This window comes from Nicotiana sylvestris, chromosome 9 (assembly GCF_000393655.2).
Source record: "Nicotiana sylvestris chromosome 9, ASM39365v2, whole genome shotgun sequence".
NCBI classification, from domain to species: Eukaryota; Viridiplantae; Streptophyta; class Magnoliopsida; order Solanales; family Solanaceae; genus Nicotiana; species Nicotiana sylvestris.
In genome coordinates this window covers 71,272,039-71,287,342 of record NC_091065.1, presented here as the reverse complement: position 1 = coordinate 71,287,342, position 15,304 = coordinate 71,272,039, and the positions used below count along the sequence as shown (strand labels likewise).

General features: G+C 39.0%; 1 pseudogene; it reads left to right on the top strand.

Annotated features, from left to right (window-relative positions):
• Positions 1-1,771: 1,771 nt before the first annotated feature.
• Positions 1,772-14,910, top strand: LOC104228794 (protein RETICULATA-RELATED 3, chloroplastic-like; annotated as a pseudogene).
• Positions 14,911-15,304: the final 394 nt, after the last annotated feature.

Sequence of the window (15,304 nt, the reverse complement as noted above, 5' to 3'; positions counted from 1 at the left end):
ACCCTTGTCATGGACTCATCTATTATATTCTATAGAGTATAAACTGGAATGTAGTCTTGCTGAGCATAAGAATTTTATTTTGAGTCAGCGGTCAACAAACAATTAATGCACGTAATATAGATTGAATTAGGCCGATAAACCACCCGATAAGAGTTAAACCGATATCAATCTGCCCGATATCTTATCGGGTGGCTAGCAGATTAACACATTTAAAAGTCGATAACCGATAAGCCAAACTATTAAGAGTAAATAACCGCCCAATCTGCCCGATAAGCAGCCCTACTTCTTAGGATCCACCTTGATCCCTTCATTCGATACCACGTGACCCAAGAATGCCACAAAATCCAACCAAAACTCATATTTCGAGAACTTCGCATATAATTTCTTTTCTCTCAAAGTCTGAAGCACTGTCCTCGGGTGCTGCTCATGATCCTCCCAACTCTGGGAGTATACCACAATGTCATCAATAAAGACAATGACGAACGAGTCAAGGTATGACCGGAACACGATGTGCATCAAATACATAAAGGCTGCTGGGGCATTGGTTAGCCCAAATGAAATAACAAGTAACTCGTAATGACCATACTGAGTCCTGAAAGCAGTTTTCAGGATATCTGGCTCCCAAATCTTCAACTGATGGTAACCTGAATGCAAGTTAATCTTAGAAAACACTCGTACACCCTGTAACTGGTCAAACAAATCATCAATACGAGGCAAAGGATACCGGTTCTTCACTGTAACTTTGTTCAACCGGCGATAATCAATGCACATACACATTGAACCATCCTTTTTCTTCATAAACAAGACATGATCACCCCAAAGTGATACACTAGGCCGAATAAAACCTTTGTCAAGCAATTCCTGCAACTGCTCCTTCAACTCAGTAGGAGCCATACGATAAGGAGGAATAGAAATAGGCTGAGTGCTCGGCAACAAATTAATGCCGAAATCAGTATCTTTGTCGGGTGGCATACCCGGAAGATCAGCTAGAAACACATCAAGGAAATCCTGTACTACTGGGACTGAGTCAACTATAGGGGTATCGATACTGATATCTCTCACATAAGCCAGATATGTGTCATACCTCTTCTCAACCATTCGCTGAGCCTTAAGGAAGGAAATAACTTCACTAGGAGTGTGATTCAAGGTACTCCTCCACTCTACTCGCGGTACACCTAGCATAGCCAGTGTCACAATTTTGGCGTGACAATCAAGAATAGCATAATGGGGCGACAACCAGTCCATGCCCAGGATACCATCAAAATCTACCATGCTGAGCAATAATAAATCGGCTCTGGTCTCAAAACCACTAAGAGCAATCAAACATGATCGATAGACGTGGTCCACAACAAGAGAATCTCCCACAAGAGTAGAAACATAAATATGGGAACTCAAAGAATCCCGAGATATGCCCAAATGCGGGGCAAAATAAGAGAACACATAAGAATAAGTGGAGCCTAGATCGAATAAAACTGATGCATCTCTATGACAAACCAGGACAATACTTGTGATGACAAAATCGGAGGCGACAACCTTAGTACAGGCAAGAAAGGCATAAGGCCTCCCCCTCTAGGGCAACCTCGACCTCCCCGACCTCCACCTCTAGCTGGTTGGGCAGGTGGGGAAAAAACTGGTGCTGTGATCATAGCCTGGGAACTCTGCGGATCACGATATGGCTGAGAAGTCTGTGGAAGTGCACCCCTCCTAAGTCTGGGGCAATCCCTCACCATATGGCATGTGTCGCCAAACTCAAAATAAGCTCTGGGAGGATATGGCGACTATGACTGGCTCGGGCCAGGTCTGTTGGACTGACCACTGAAAGCACCCCATGTAGGAGGCGCACTAGATACTAGAGGTGCATAATACGGCTCCTGAGGTCTAGGAGGAGCTGGAACACCACTGGCTGCTGGAAGAGCTGAATGAACGGGGCAACTCATATAACCCCTACCATGACGAACTGTAGTTGGGGCACGAGAATAATGGCTCGACTCTCGAGACCTCTTGGCCTCCCTCTCCTTTCTATCCCGAGCATGCATACCCTCTACTCTCCTAGCAATGCTCACCACCTGTTGATAAGAAATATCCATCTCCAACTCCCGAGCTATGCTAGACCTAATGCTGGGAATGAGCCCCTCAATAAACCGGCGAACTCTCTCATGAACTGTAGAAACCAAGGCTGGTGCATGCCTAGCCAAGTCAATGAACAACATACTCCGAAACAATCATAGTACCCTTGAGGCTCTGAGGAACATACTCCCTAAAAATATATCTGAAAACTAGGTCCATGTAAGGGAAGCTGCCTCGGCTAGGTTGTCCAACTCATAAGTACGCCACCACTGATAGGCCACCCCTCGAAGCTAGAAGGCTGTGAAAGAAACCCCATTCGATCCTGATATACCCATAGTGTGGAGGATACGACAACACTCCTCCAGAAATCCTAGAGCATCATTTGATGCTAGACCACTGAATATAGGATGCTTGTACTTCTTGAACCTCTCAAGCCTCCGCTGTCATCCTCTGAAGCTGCTGCCCTGTCCTCGGGCTAAACTGGGGCTACAGGCGGTACCGATATAACCTCTATAATCTAATCAACCAGGACCCATTGCTCAGGAGTGTGGGCAACGGGAGTCTGTGCTCCTCCCCTGGCCTGGGATGTGGCTGTAGTAAGGGGAATCAACCCTGCCTGACCTAGAGTTGTATACATATTCACGAACTGTGCAAGGGTCTCCTAAAGATCTGGAATAGTAGTAGCAGTAGGCGTATCATGTGCTTGGGCTCTGGCTGGAGCTGCTGGTGGCTCCTCTGTGGTAGCTCGCGCGGGTGCTCTAGCTACACCACGTGCGCGTCCTCGGCCTCTACCCCGGCCCCGACCTCTGGCGGTTCTAGCAGGGGGCGGGTGCCTGGTCATCTCCAGTAGCACGTTTCCTCACCATCTATGTAAGAATAGAATATAGAGGTTTAGAATCTTGATATCAAAATCTTGCACAACAAGGAAATCATGTGAAGTGGAATTTTCCTAACAATTACATAACCTCTTGAAGATAAGTACAGACATCTCCGTACCGATCTGCGAGACTCTAATAAATCGGCTTGTGATTCATGACTTCTATGAACCTAGAGCTCTGATACCAACTTGTCACGACCCAAGTTCTCCCTCCGTGAACTGTCGTGGCAGCACCTAGTCTCTACGACTAGGTAAGCCTAACAAATTGCGGAAAAAGGAAATGAAATACGAAAATGGTACCTTACGGATAAAACATAATAAAAGAGTCAAAAAGGCCGCTCAGCATATAAAATACATACTCTCAATACTGAATCAAACTCCCAAAATCCTATAGTGTTCTAACTCGAGAATGTCTAATCAAAAGTAAATAGAGGAAATCTAAAGCTAGAGGGGATAATAGAGAGGGACTTCTGGATCTGCGGACGCAGCAGATATACCTCGAAGTCTCTGATATTGCCCACCTCACTGGTAGAACGGCTGAGCAGAAGAACCTGGATCTGCACACGAAAAACATGTGCAGGAAAGGGCATGAGTACACCACATCTGTTGATACCCAATTTTTTCCTATAATATTTTTAAAATACATATATCCCTTCAAAACTATGCATTAGCATCAATGGACATTTTTCATATTTTCTATATTTTTAAATTAATTTATTCTAGTATTTTATTTATATAAATGATTATAAAATTATTTCACAAATGGCTCGATGACATTTCATTGATTTAATTTTGCTATTTATAGCCATATTAAGTTCCAATTATTTTACAAATGACCAGATTTACACCTTTTGGTTACAATTGCATTGATTTTGCAATTATAGCCCACGTACACATCACTGCATGATTTTGCTAGAAATTGGTCCATTATATTTTTAAAATATTGAATAATTATTTTGAAGCACTTCTATACATGAAAATTATTTTTTCTCATTGTTAATTATTTTATAAAATAATTTTTATTCAATTATTTGGGTATTTAAAAAATAGCCTTTAATTTCCCTATTTTTTTCGGACCTAAATACCAGCCTAAGTCCCTAACCCAATTCACCCCAGGCCCAAATTCAATTAAACCCGACCCAGGCCCCCCTAATCCTGGCCGTTGATCTCTGAGATCAACGACCCGTATTTGTTCTTACCATTTTAATTCCAAACAAACCCCCTTCTAACTTAATTCATTTCCACCATACCCCACCGTCACCCTTTCCTTTCTCTCTCAAATGCTCTCTATCTAAACCATAATCCTCAGGCGCCGTCACTGGCTTAGCCCTCCGTTCTATGATGTTTCTTTGTCATCTCAGGCCTATACTGGCCTCCTACTTGCTATGGTTCATCAGTTTCCTAGATCCTTGAGAAGATCTCAAAGGACCTAGGCGGTCTGGTTTGCACCTTTGATTTTTTTGCCCGTTTCAGGCCATTTGCTCGACCTTGAGTAAGAAACCTTTCTTGTTTTTGCTATGAATCTGTAGGCCTATGTTCTCGTCTCTGTTATGTTTTCTAAAAAGCCTAATTTACTATCTCCGATCTTCTCAGGTCTGTATAGATTTGAGACGAATCGAGCAACTCTTACATGATTTCCTTGAAAGTTTTCTGGTTTTCAACTGATTTCCCGTTTTTCCTAAACTAGGGTTTACCCTAAGTCATCTTCTCAAAAGGTTTTCTGATTTTCGAATGCTTAATCGTTTGTTCTTAAGTGTTCTTAACTGATTTATGCTAAAGTTGCATAAGCCCTAGTTGATTTATGATAAAATTCTAACTGTCTGATGTTTTGCTTCGATTCTGAGCTTTGCAAGTTACTAGTCATATAGGTTTATTCTGTATTCTGATTTACATGCTTTTCCTTAGTCAAATTCCTTGCTTTGTGATTTTTATCCTAATTAATCTATATTAGGGTTTTTGAATTATTTTTCGCCTAATTTTTCTATGTTCCTAAAGTTTTACCCAGCCTATTTTGTTTATGGAAATTGATATATTCTTTCCAGAATTGTTGAGTGATTTGCTCTGTTAAAATTCATGTGCATGATTCTTGATTATTACCTTGTTTATGACTTTAATTAGTCTTCTTAACTTATTTAATTGCCTGTAGTATCTACTGATTCCTTGCACGATTATTTCCTTAATTAGATTCTTAATTATTCACTCTTTGCCTAAGACTGATTTGAATTTCTTTCCTTAAATATTTTCTGTCCTTACCGTTGGTTAATTACCCTTAATTAAGGGAAGACTATGCTGATTTTTCGTGTAATTGATTCTGTGATCTTCTCTTGATTAACTGAAGTTGATTCCTTTACCTTATTTGCTCTACTCTTGAAATACTATATAAACTCTCTTATTTAACTTCTTAAGACACGAAACATCAGTTCTGAATACACACACATACATTAAAATTCTCTCTTCTTTCTTTGCTACTTGTGCTGCTGTGGGTGTAGCCGGCTGAAAGCCAAGGCTAGGTAGTGGAATTGCACCTGTTTATTTCATATTCTGCATTTTTCTTCCTTGGCTGGTATGTCTCTGTTAAATTTTGAAACCTAAACTCTATGTGCTTCATTACAGTACTAGCTCATTAGTTATGAATTCAATCCATGTTCCTGTTTACTGCCTTGCTTAGCATGTCTAATCCTGCTTTGTTCAATATGTAATTAGCATGTGCAAACTATAGTTATCCATTTGATGTTTGTCCAACATGTCTATTCACCCTTGTCTATTCTCCTTCACTAAGGAAATCATGTTAGTTACCTAATCTTTAAGACATTCGACTGACTCTAGTTGTGTGCTTGATTCTGTCTAGTGTTTCTTTGCTTTCTACATGGCTCTATTACCTACCATCATGACTAACCTGTTAATTCTATAAGCTCCTAAGTGTTCTATGCATTTTGTTGTCTATATGCCTCCCTAAGCCCTATCATGAGTTCTGTTAATGTAAATTCTATGTGTCCCCAATCCCTTTATCCCTGCGTGAGATCTATTTGTTGAGTGTTTCTGAATCTGGGTGCTTTATGACTAATTGATTGTTTGCTATTTTCAAAAGTATTTGGGTACTCTTCTCAAACTGTTTTTTCACTACCAAACTAGTTCCTATTTCAGAAAACCTTTTTACTCTTAGAGTCATCTCTATACTGTTTTCACTAAATCTTTCAAACTATGTCAAGCACTCTCACTTTACTCTTAGATTATTAAGTTCTGCCCCTCTGGTATGTGTACTGCTTAGGGATCCTTGAGATCTCTATGAACTCTGGCATACTAGGGCTGACTCTTCCACATTGCACATAACCAGTCCCTATTTTGAGAAAGGTCTTGGTGTGAGCACTGTCCGGGATCCTTGAGGTCCTTAGGAAACTATGACATACTTGGACACTTATTGGCTATGATATTCTTGGCACTTGTGACTACACTGAAGGCTTGATACTCCCAGGTTTGCTTTGGGCCTACTTCAGGCTCTCTATAGTATAATTTTACATTTCATTTATGTAATTTACTCAATCTTGGTCTATAATAATCCTTTGTAAACAGATATTAGGGTAATTAGTAAAAAAAGGAGGGTAGCTATATGATTCTATGGGGTAAGCTGGGTAGAAGCCGTGTTTTAGGTTTTACATTATGAGTTGCTGTGGAAATCATGTTCTAGGTTTGTGTGATGCATCAGATATCATGATTTAGGATTGCTATGCTTATTCGGATTAAACCATGCTAAATTTATGCATTAGATACCCTGTCTTAGGACAATCATGTTTACTGCTTCTGCATATTACATGTTATAGTTCATCACTTCACTTTTGATTCTGCATAAATCGCTATCACTTAGAAATCCTGCTATTAAGTTAATAATATTGCGTAATAAAATGCCTATCTCTGTGTATTAGAAATCCTGCCTTAGGACAATCATGTTTATTACATTCTTTGCATATTGGAAAACCTGCTATAATTTGCCATTTTTGATGTCTGCCTAATCACCTAGAAATCATATTATTAGGTTATTACTAATGCTTCCTAATAGAATGACCTTCTCCATATGCATTAGAGATCCTGTTTAGGACTGCATGTGCATTTGCTTTGAAATATGTCGCTTAAATAATAGGTTGAAAATAGCCCCCACACATAGGTATCATGTGTATAAAATCGACTGTTATAATATTCATCATTTTGATCAACATGCCTATGGGAAGAAATAACTACAAATTATTTAAATAGCTCGCAGAATTATGATTGCACAGTCCCACGCCTAGGCAAGCCTTAGGAAATTAAATAAATGTGAAATCAGGTTCTGCTTATGTATGAAATTATCCAGGTTCAACAGGCTATAGATCAATAGGCAAGTTGACTAAAGGTTCTGCCACTTCGTTTTAAACATTGCTGCATATTCTGTATCTGTGAAGTTTATCTAGATATCATGTTATAAGGCTTTCTGAATTTCTTAAAAAAAATATTTGTTTTGAGACGTGCTATGTATCTGATTATGTGTGGAGGCAAACATGAGCCACTAATTGTTTCCTATGTGATAGTCCTATGTGTTCTTTGTTGTCGCTTAGATTTTACCTTTTAAATACTTTATGAGTGTCGAGAACTGCCTAAGTATAGAGGTCTTAAATGCCTCTGGGACCATAAGGAAGGGACGGGTAAAACACGCTTAGAGTTCATTAATTAAACTTGCTTAAATAACTACTAAGGGGAGGTTAATGGGTAGTAATGAGATATGATGACCTGGGCGCTAATGTCACGTGTAGCCCCTATAGTTGAGGAGGATTACCGGGCATTGCGCATATTGATCCTATAGGCTAATCAACTTAGGACTTCCCTTCCCCAATTCACATATTTGTACTTAGATTGCCTAAACTCCCCAAGTTTATGTATGTATGCTCGGACTATTTAAACCTCATTAATTTATGCTTATCTTTCTTGGTTGTATATGTGTTTAGACTGTGTAAACTACCTTTATTTGCAAATATGTGCTGAGACTGCTTACTTGTTAAATGACTAATTCACATAGTTTAAGTTCGGCCAGGACCCACCGTTGTGGACCACGAGGGGTGACGAACACCTTCCCCTCAAGGTTATTTCGAGCCTTTACCCTAATCTCTGGTAATGCAAACTGGTTAATCGAGTTAATTGCTCTTGGTGCCCTAAAACACCTTAATTCATTAGCAACTCTTCAAATATCCTATTCCCAAAAGGAAAAGAGTTGTTCCCCCATGAATGTCAAAATCCGGACTCCCGCAAAGGAAAAAAGGGGGCGCGACAGCATGGCGACTCTGCTGGGGATATTTTTAGGCTCTTACCATAACAAACTCTTTTTTATGAATTATTCTTAAGCATGCTTCATCCCGTGCACCCTCCCCCCTTTATTTGGATTTAACTGCTTATTTATGATTTCTTTTATTTCCTGAAACTAACTTGTCTCTTTGTTTTCTTTTTCTGTAACTGTCTTTCAATTATTTAAATACTGCATTTATCGTTTTTCCAACATGCAAATACTTGACAACATGCTATTTATTGTTGCATAAATCATACTCAACATCATGTTCAACTTGTGCGTCAACGCTTGATGAGTGTTTGCGCTCTTCCCATATATCACCCTTTTAAATTCGGAAAGCGGTGCGTTCGAAGGTTCCGTACCTTTCCCCCTCAAGTTGTCCGCTTGAGGGTCCCAGTCTAGACCTCTATAGCAACCCTACTCTGATTAATTTTGCATGCATCATGGTCAAACCTAGCCGGGTTAATATGTTATCCGCACAATAACCTTTTAAGTCAAGCCTCATCCAAAAGTCCATTGGGTTTTCCATAATCCCAACGGACACAACCACGATTGTGTGCATTAATTATGGAGAAATAAGTGCCAATATACTAGTCATTGCTGTATAAATAGACGAACCTAGAGGGGGAGAAGGCCTAACTATCTTTTGTTTTGCAGAAAATAAGGCACGAAGTTCCCAAATTCGGTATGGTCGGTAGCATACCTCCACTTTTGCTAGATTAGTGGAGGGATCTTCCCTCAAGTAACCAAAATCATATGAAAATAGTCTTAGGGAATTTTCCGTTACCGTTGTATCTTCAACCGAACAAAATGTTGATCGAGGCCGCCACTCTGTTTTGGGATAAGGAAAGGGCTGTGTTCCACTTTAGGGATATAGAAATGACTCCCTTCCTAGAAGAAATAGGAGGATTTGCTGGGTTGCCATGGGATAGCCTTGGTCTATTAGCACCTGAAAATTGCACCGCTAGTGGGTTCTTTAAGATGATGGGACTGAAGAAAAATGATGATTTATAGTGCCTGAAGAACTCCTACGTACCTTTTGACTTCCTCTATGAAAGATACAGTCATAGTAGCTCTTACCGTATTTTTGATGATGAATTCTCAATCACCTTCTTGGGTTGGGTTCATCGTAGGGTCTTCGTGTTCATTGTGTGCTTCTTGGGCATGTTGGTATTCCCAATCCAAGGGGATATAATCCATACTAGGCTAGCCATGGTGGCCAAAACTTTGATGGACGGGATTGAGGGGCGGACATATACTATTGTCCCTATGATCATTGCGGATATGTACTGGGCCTTGGAACGCTATCAGAAGGGGTCGAGATTCTTTGAGGGTTGCAATTTGCTGTTACAAGTTTGGCTGTTAGAACATCTCCAAAGGGGTCAATACCGCCAAGAGTTTCCACGAAGGCCATGGAATGACCATATAGCCTTCCATCACCCTAAGAGAATGACTTACATTTGTAGACATGTGATTTTTAACCCTCCCCAAATTTTTTATATTTTAGCATGTAAATATTTAATTTAGGCATAATATAGCTATTTCAACTAATTCTTACTCTTTTACTTTATTTTATTACAAGAAAAATAAAAATTACAAAAAAATATTTTAGTTTATGTATTTTTCATATATTAAAAAAAAAATACAACAATAGTACCTTATTTTTATCTTTATATAATTTCGAAAATAAAAAAATAGTTTCATGTTTAGTTTAATTAATTAGGATTAGCTTTGGCATTGTGTAGTATTTCTATCTTATTTTAAAAGGAGTCAATTAAGGTGGTAGACCACAATTTTAAAAGTTTTAGAGTCCAATTCTTGGCCCAATACCCAATACCCATTAAGCCAACCCTAGGGACCCTTCTAGACTCTTCTTTGGAACAAAAAATAAATAAAAAGACCCTAAGGACTTAACACAAAAAGACCTAGGGACTAACTGGCAAAATACACAAAATGTAAACCTAGACTCTAGACCTATAAGACCCTAAGGAGCTGCAATACACAGGGGGACAAAAATATAATGCCTGATATATACACGAAGGAGGAGGAGCGCAGCTTTACATCAGGACCCACCCCCCTGAACCATCGTCCTCTTCACCCCCCCTTTCAAGTCTTCTTCTTCTGAACCTCTTTAGAACACCCTTCAACGGAAACCTTCAGCAACATCAAACCAACACAAGCCATGCCACCTTCACAGAACTGACATCCAGCCGGAAATCAGCCATACATGCATGAAAATCAGAAGGACTGAAAAATCAGAAATCTGGAGCGCAACTTTTCTACAATAAGACCCCCCTTTTCGATCATTTCTTCTCTTCTCCTTCAAAAGAACAGCGGATTTTCACTAGAAAAGGACCCTTCCTCATCTGTTTCTGATTTTCTTGACAAATAAACGAGAAGCAACATAAATTTGACCTTCATCTCAGAAACTTAGACAAAATAAAGAACCCCAGGAACTAAATCAGCCGAAAACCAACAAAGAACACACACACAGTCACACACCGAAGATTCACCTTCACAGACTCTCGGTCTCATACGTCCTTCACTCACTGTCGAAGAGAGCCGAAGTGGATTCGAATTGTATTCTGGATTTGGAAACATAACCCTTCAAAAAATGAAAACAAAGATAGAAACAAACGTGAATTTCCCGATTTCATGGGAATTTTGTTAATTCATATGGTTTTCCAGTAAAGTTCAGTCCGTCGATGCCGATTCGAGGTCCGTTATTGAGTTCTTGGTCGCGGTTCCTGTTGAATCTCGATTTTCAGCAGTTGTTTTTGTGTCTCCGAGTCTTCTTATGCTTGTAATCATTTCAAACAGATTTAATCGAAAGAATTTTCTGACATTCTGATGGTAAATTGATTCTCAAGGTCACTGATGAATACGAGGTAAATATTCCTTTTTAAGCTGCGTTTTTGCTATTTTTGTTCATAGTTTGTGCGTACAATGGATGCTGAATTGAATCTCAATTACTTCTACTACTGCAGCTTCTATCTTTGCATTGCAATCTAGTGCTAATGTTTGGGTTCCTTGTGTTGTCATTCTCTCTTGAATCTTATTGGGGTGTATGTAAAAGCTGAAATTCTGCATGAGCTTTGCTGTATAATGACGTTCCTGTTTTATAAAGAAGCAAAATTAGCTTGTCTTAAGCTTTGATGATCGGAATCAATTAGTGTCATGTTTTGGCATCTGATACACGACCAATAGGGAGCTTCATTAGTTCTGAATATTGGTAGTATTGTCCAGTTTATGTTGAATAGCCTGTTTGTTATTAGCGGTTCAACAACATTGAGATTCTGTTAAACTTTGAAATTTTGTATAGTGCGCGATATATGTTCCTAGTTTGTTCTGTTGGCATTGTTCTTCCCTGATAATTTAGTCACTAATAATATTATATTGCTTTGTTGGATTTGTTTGGTGCACATGAAAGTAGGATCGAGTCATGCTATTGGTTTAAATGATGAAATAATTTAGACTTACTTAGAGTGAACTTTACTTGATGAGAGGAGCTTATAGAAGAATGAAATGGACAGATAATGTTGTTCGACTTCTTATACAAGTAGTGGCATATGTCAAAGAATGACGACTTTAACTATTGAATTACTAGTAGTTGAGTACAATTCTTAGACATCGAGGCACACCATTTAGCGAATTTTCCATGGCCCTCGCAAACTTGAAAATGCGCAGTTGCTTTAGGCGCGTAATTTAAAATTACCTTCCTAAACTCGGGTGTGCATTTCATGTGACCCAAATCCAAATATTAACAATGTTGAATAAAATGTGTTTCGGATTGCGGGTGCATTTCATGTGGAGCGGTCCAAAGACATGTTTTAGACGACGTTGAAATCTTCCTTAAAATAATTAAAAGCGGTTTTTAAAGTTAAAAAATGCACATAGGTTTAAAAGTGTTCTAAAATCAAGTAAATAGGCCAATTATAACAATTGAGCGACCGTGCTAGATCCACGGAACTCGAGAATGCCTAATACCTTCTTCTGGGTTAACAGAATTCCTTACCCGGATTTCTATGTTCGCGGACTATAAAACAGAGTCAATCTTTCCTCGATCCGGGATTTAAAATCGGTGACTTGGGACACCATAAATTATCCCAATTGGCAACTCTGATTTTAATTAAATAATCCCGTTTTGATTGTCCTTTAATTGGAAAAACTTCTTTATACCTTCCCGGGGTGTAGTAAAAAGGAGGTGTGACAGCTCTAGCGACTCTACTGGGGAACAAAACCCAAAATCTCTGGTTTAGGGTTCAGAATTCGAGCTTAGATGAATTGTTATAGTTGACTTCATTTATTATCTGATTTTGTTACATGTTTGGGCCTAATTTGCTAAATGTTGCTTTACCGCTTTGATATTCTGTGAACTGTATATAAACTGCTACGAAATCCTTCCTCTCTCTGAGTCTTCTAAATCATGGAGAAGTGTGCACTTTGTGTGACTTCTCTTCTGTTAGAGTCATAACCCAAATTTTAGAACGAGGTTCGGACAAGTTGCAAAGCCGGTGAAACTTCTGTATTCCTGGTACGCTGCCCCCCCCTCGGCTCAAGTAGTCCGCTTGGGTAAGCCAGGTCTAGAACAAATAAACCAGGTTTTTAAACCTAGAATAACTCAGCCTCACACCAGATCCCTAGTAGGAACGTTTGGTTTCATCATGTGCACTTGACTTAGGGGACTCAACACAGGGGTTGGGTCCGTCTAGGACAGGTGTACCCAAAATAACAGACCATCTTGATGCATCCTATGTGCTACATGTTGCATTTATTCAAGAGTAAAAGGGTTATTTGGCGGACCAATGATAGTTGAGGGCAAATGAAAAAATGACAAAAAGAAAAAAAGAAAAAGAAAAAGAGAGAGTGAAGTGTGAAGATAAGCGAGTGGGGCCTAATTATGTTTTCTATCACATTTTTGTTAAGGAAAAAAAAGAGCTTGAAAATTCAATTTTTTTTTGCACTTTTTCATAATTTTCCGAAAATCATAAAAATAAAAAAAAAAAGAGAAAAGAAAATCCAAAAAAGAGTTTACATGTTTCGTCATTTTTCAAAACAAAAAAAAAAACAAAAAGAAACATGAAGAAACATGTTTCGTCATGTTTAGTTATTTTTTTATTTCTCGCCCGTATCCAATCTGCCCGAACTACACGAACCTGATTCTTGTCTCTAGGAGCGGGATACGTATGCAACCCACATAGGGTTTGGTCTTCCTAGTGAGTTTAGGTTCTTGGCTTTGTGGGGTCTTTGCCAAATTTTGCACTTCTAGCCATATTTTGGCCAAATAAGCCATTTTGTAAAAATAGCCTCAATCATATCTTGCATGTGTCCAACAGGAAGGGTTATTGTCTCTCATAGCGTTCTAGGTCTTTAACTTATTTGGTTTTAATTTTCTCATACAAGTGTGGATTTACTTACCGGAGTTTGAGTATGCAGATCCCCATTTTAGTGCCATTTTATATGTAAAGACACTGTCATTTTTTCTCCCTCTGCTGATTTGAGGATCTAAGATTATTACATTACATGATCTATAGCTGCTGAAAAAACTCATCTTTTGTTAAGTAAAGCTCAGAAACCTCTCAAAGGGTGGTGGTAGAAAATGGAGGCGATGTGTCAACTTTGTTACACTCCACTTATTGGTTACTCTCAGAATCATAACTTAAACCAAAGTTGTTACATTTATGGTATCACAAACAGATTTTGTGGCAATAAATTCCAGCAAAAACTCTGCTTTAACCCTTTAAAAAGTAGCCATATTAGTTCTATTAAGTTGGATCAAGATTTGTTGCTGAAGTTGCAAGTTCCTTGTGTTGCTGGTGGTGATAGTGGGGGCGGAGTAAGGGTGGAGATTCAGATGATTCAAAGTCTTCTTGGGATAGTATTGGATCAATTGGTGCTTTTGTTAATGGCTGGAGATCAAGAGTTGCTACAGATCCACAGTTTCCTTTTAAGGTTCTAATGGAGGAATTAGTTGGTGTAAGTGAAAATGTTCTTGGTGACATGGCATCAAGGCCTAATTTTGGACTTAATGAACTCGATTTTGTGTTTTCAACACTTGTTGTTGGATCAATTATGAACTTTGTGTTGATATATTTATTGGCACCAACTACATCCGCTTCGATTCAAACACTGCCATCGATTTTTGCTAACTGTCTTCCAAGCCACATGTTTCAGTCTGGTTCTTATAATTTGTTGAGTAAGCTTGGAACTTTTGTGTACAAAGGAACTCAGTTTGCTGCAGTAGGATTTACTATAGGGCTTGTTGGGACTGCACTATCTAATGGTTTAATCAAGATGAGGAAAAATGGATCCTCATTTCAAAATGCCAAACGAGCCACCTCCAACACTTTTAAATGCTGCAACTTGGGCAATACATATGGGATTCAGTAGTAACTTAAGATATCAAACACTTAATGGTATTGAGTTTGTGCTAGCCAAAGGTCTTCCTCCTTTGGTATTTAAGTCCTCGGTTGTGGTTTTGAGATGTATGGATAACCTTCTTGGGGAAGCGACATTCGCCATCTTGGCGAAGATGACAGGTTCGCAGAAAGCAAATGAAATAAAGGTAGTTGGCGTTGAAGACGGATTAGTTGCAGAGAAAGAGAGGTTGCTGGACCAGAATGACAATATGCATACTGCTGATTCCGCTTCAAAGTGATTATTTTCAATGTGTATTTGTTTCTAAAATGTGCCATCCAAAACCGGATCCCTCCCTCATATTTGAGCATTTCTTTCGTTTCTCTCTTATTATATGATCTATAAATAAAATGAATTAGGTTAGCCATTTTAGTCCAAGAAATTCTGGCTTCATGTACTTGTAAGGAGCTTGGAGTGAGTCAACCAGGTCTAGCTCTGGTTCCATAGAATAGAATAGGAGTTCTGATATTGGTTTGAGGTTTGTTTTATGTTCATTTCTATGGTTGAAGATGAGATGTCATGCAAAAAACAAAAAACAAAAAAGAGGGTTAGTTTATTTCCTTTATTCCCGATCTTCCAGAACTACACAAAGATCTGATTCATGCGGCGTCATGATACGTAGGTAACCTACATAA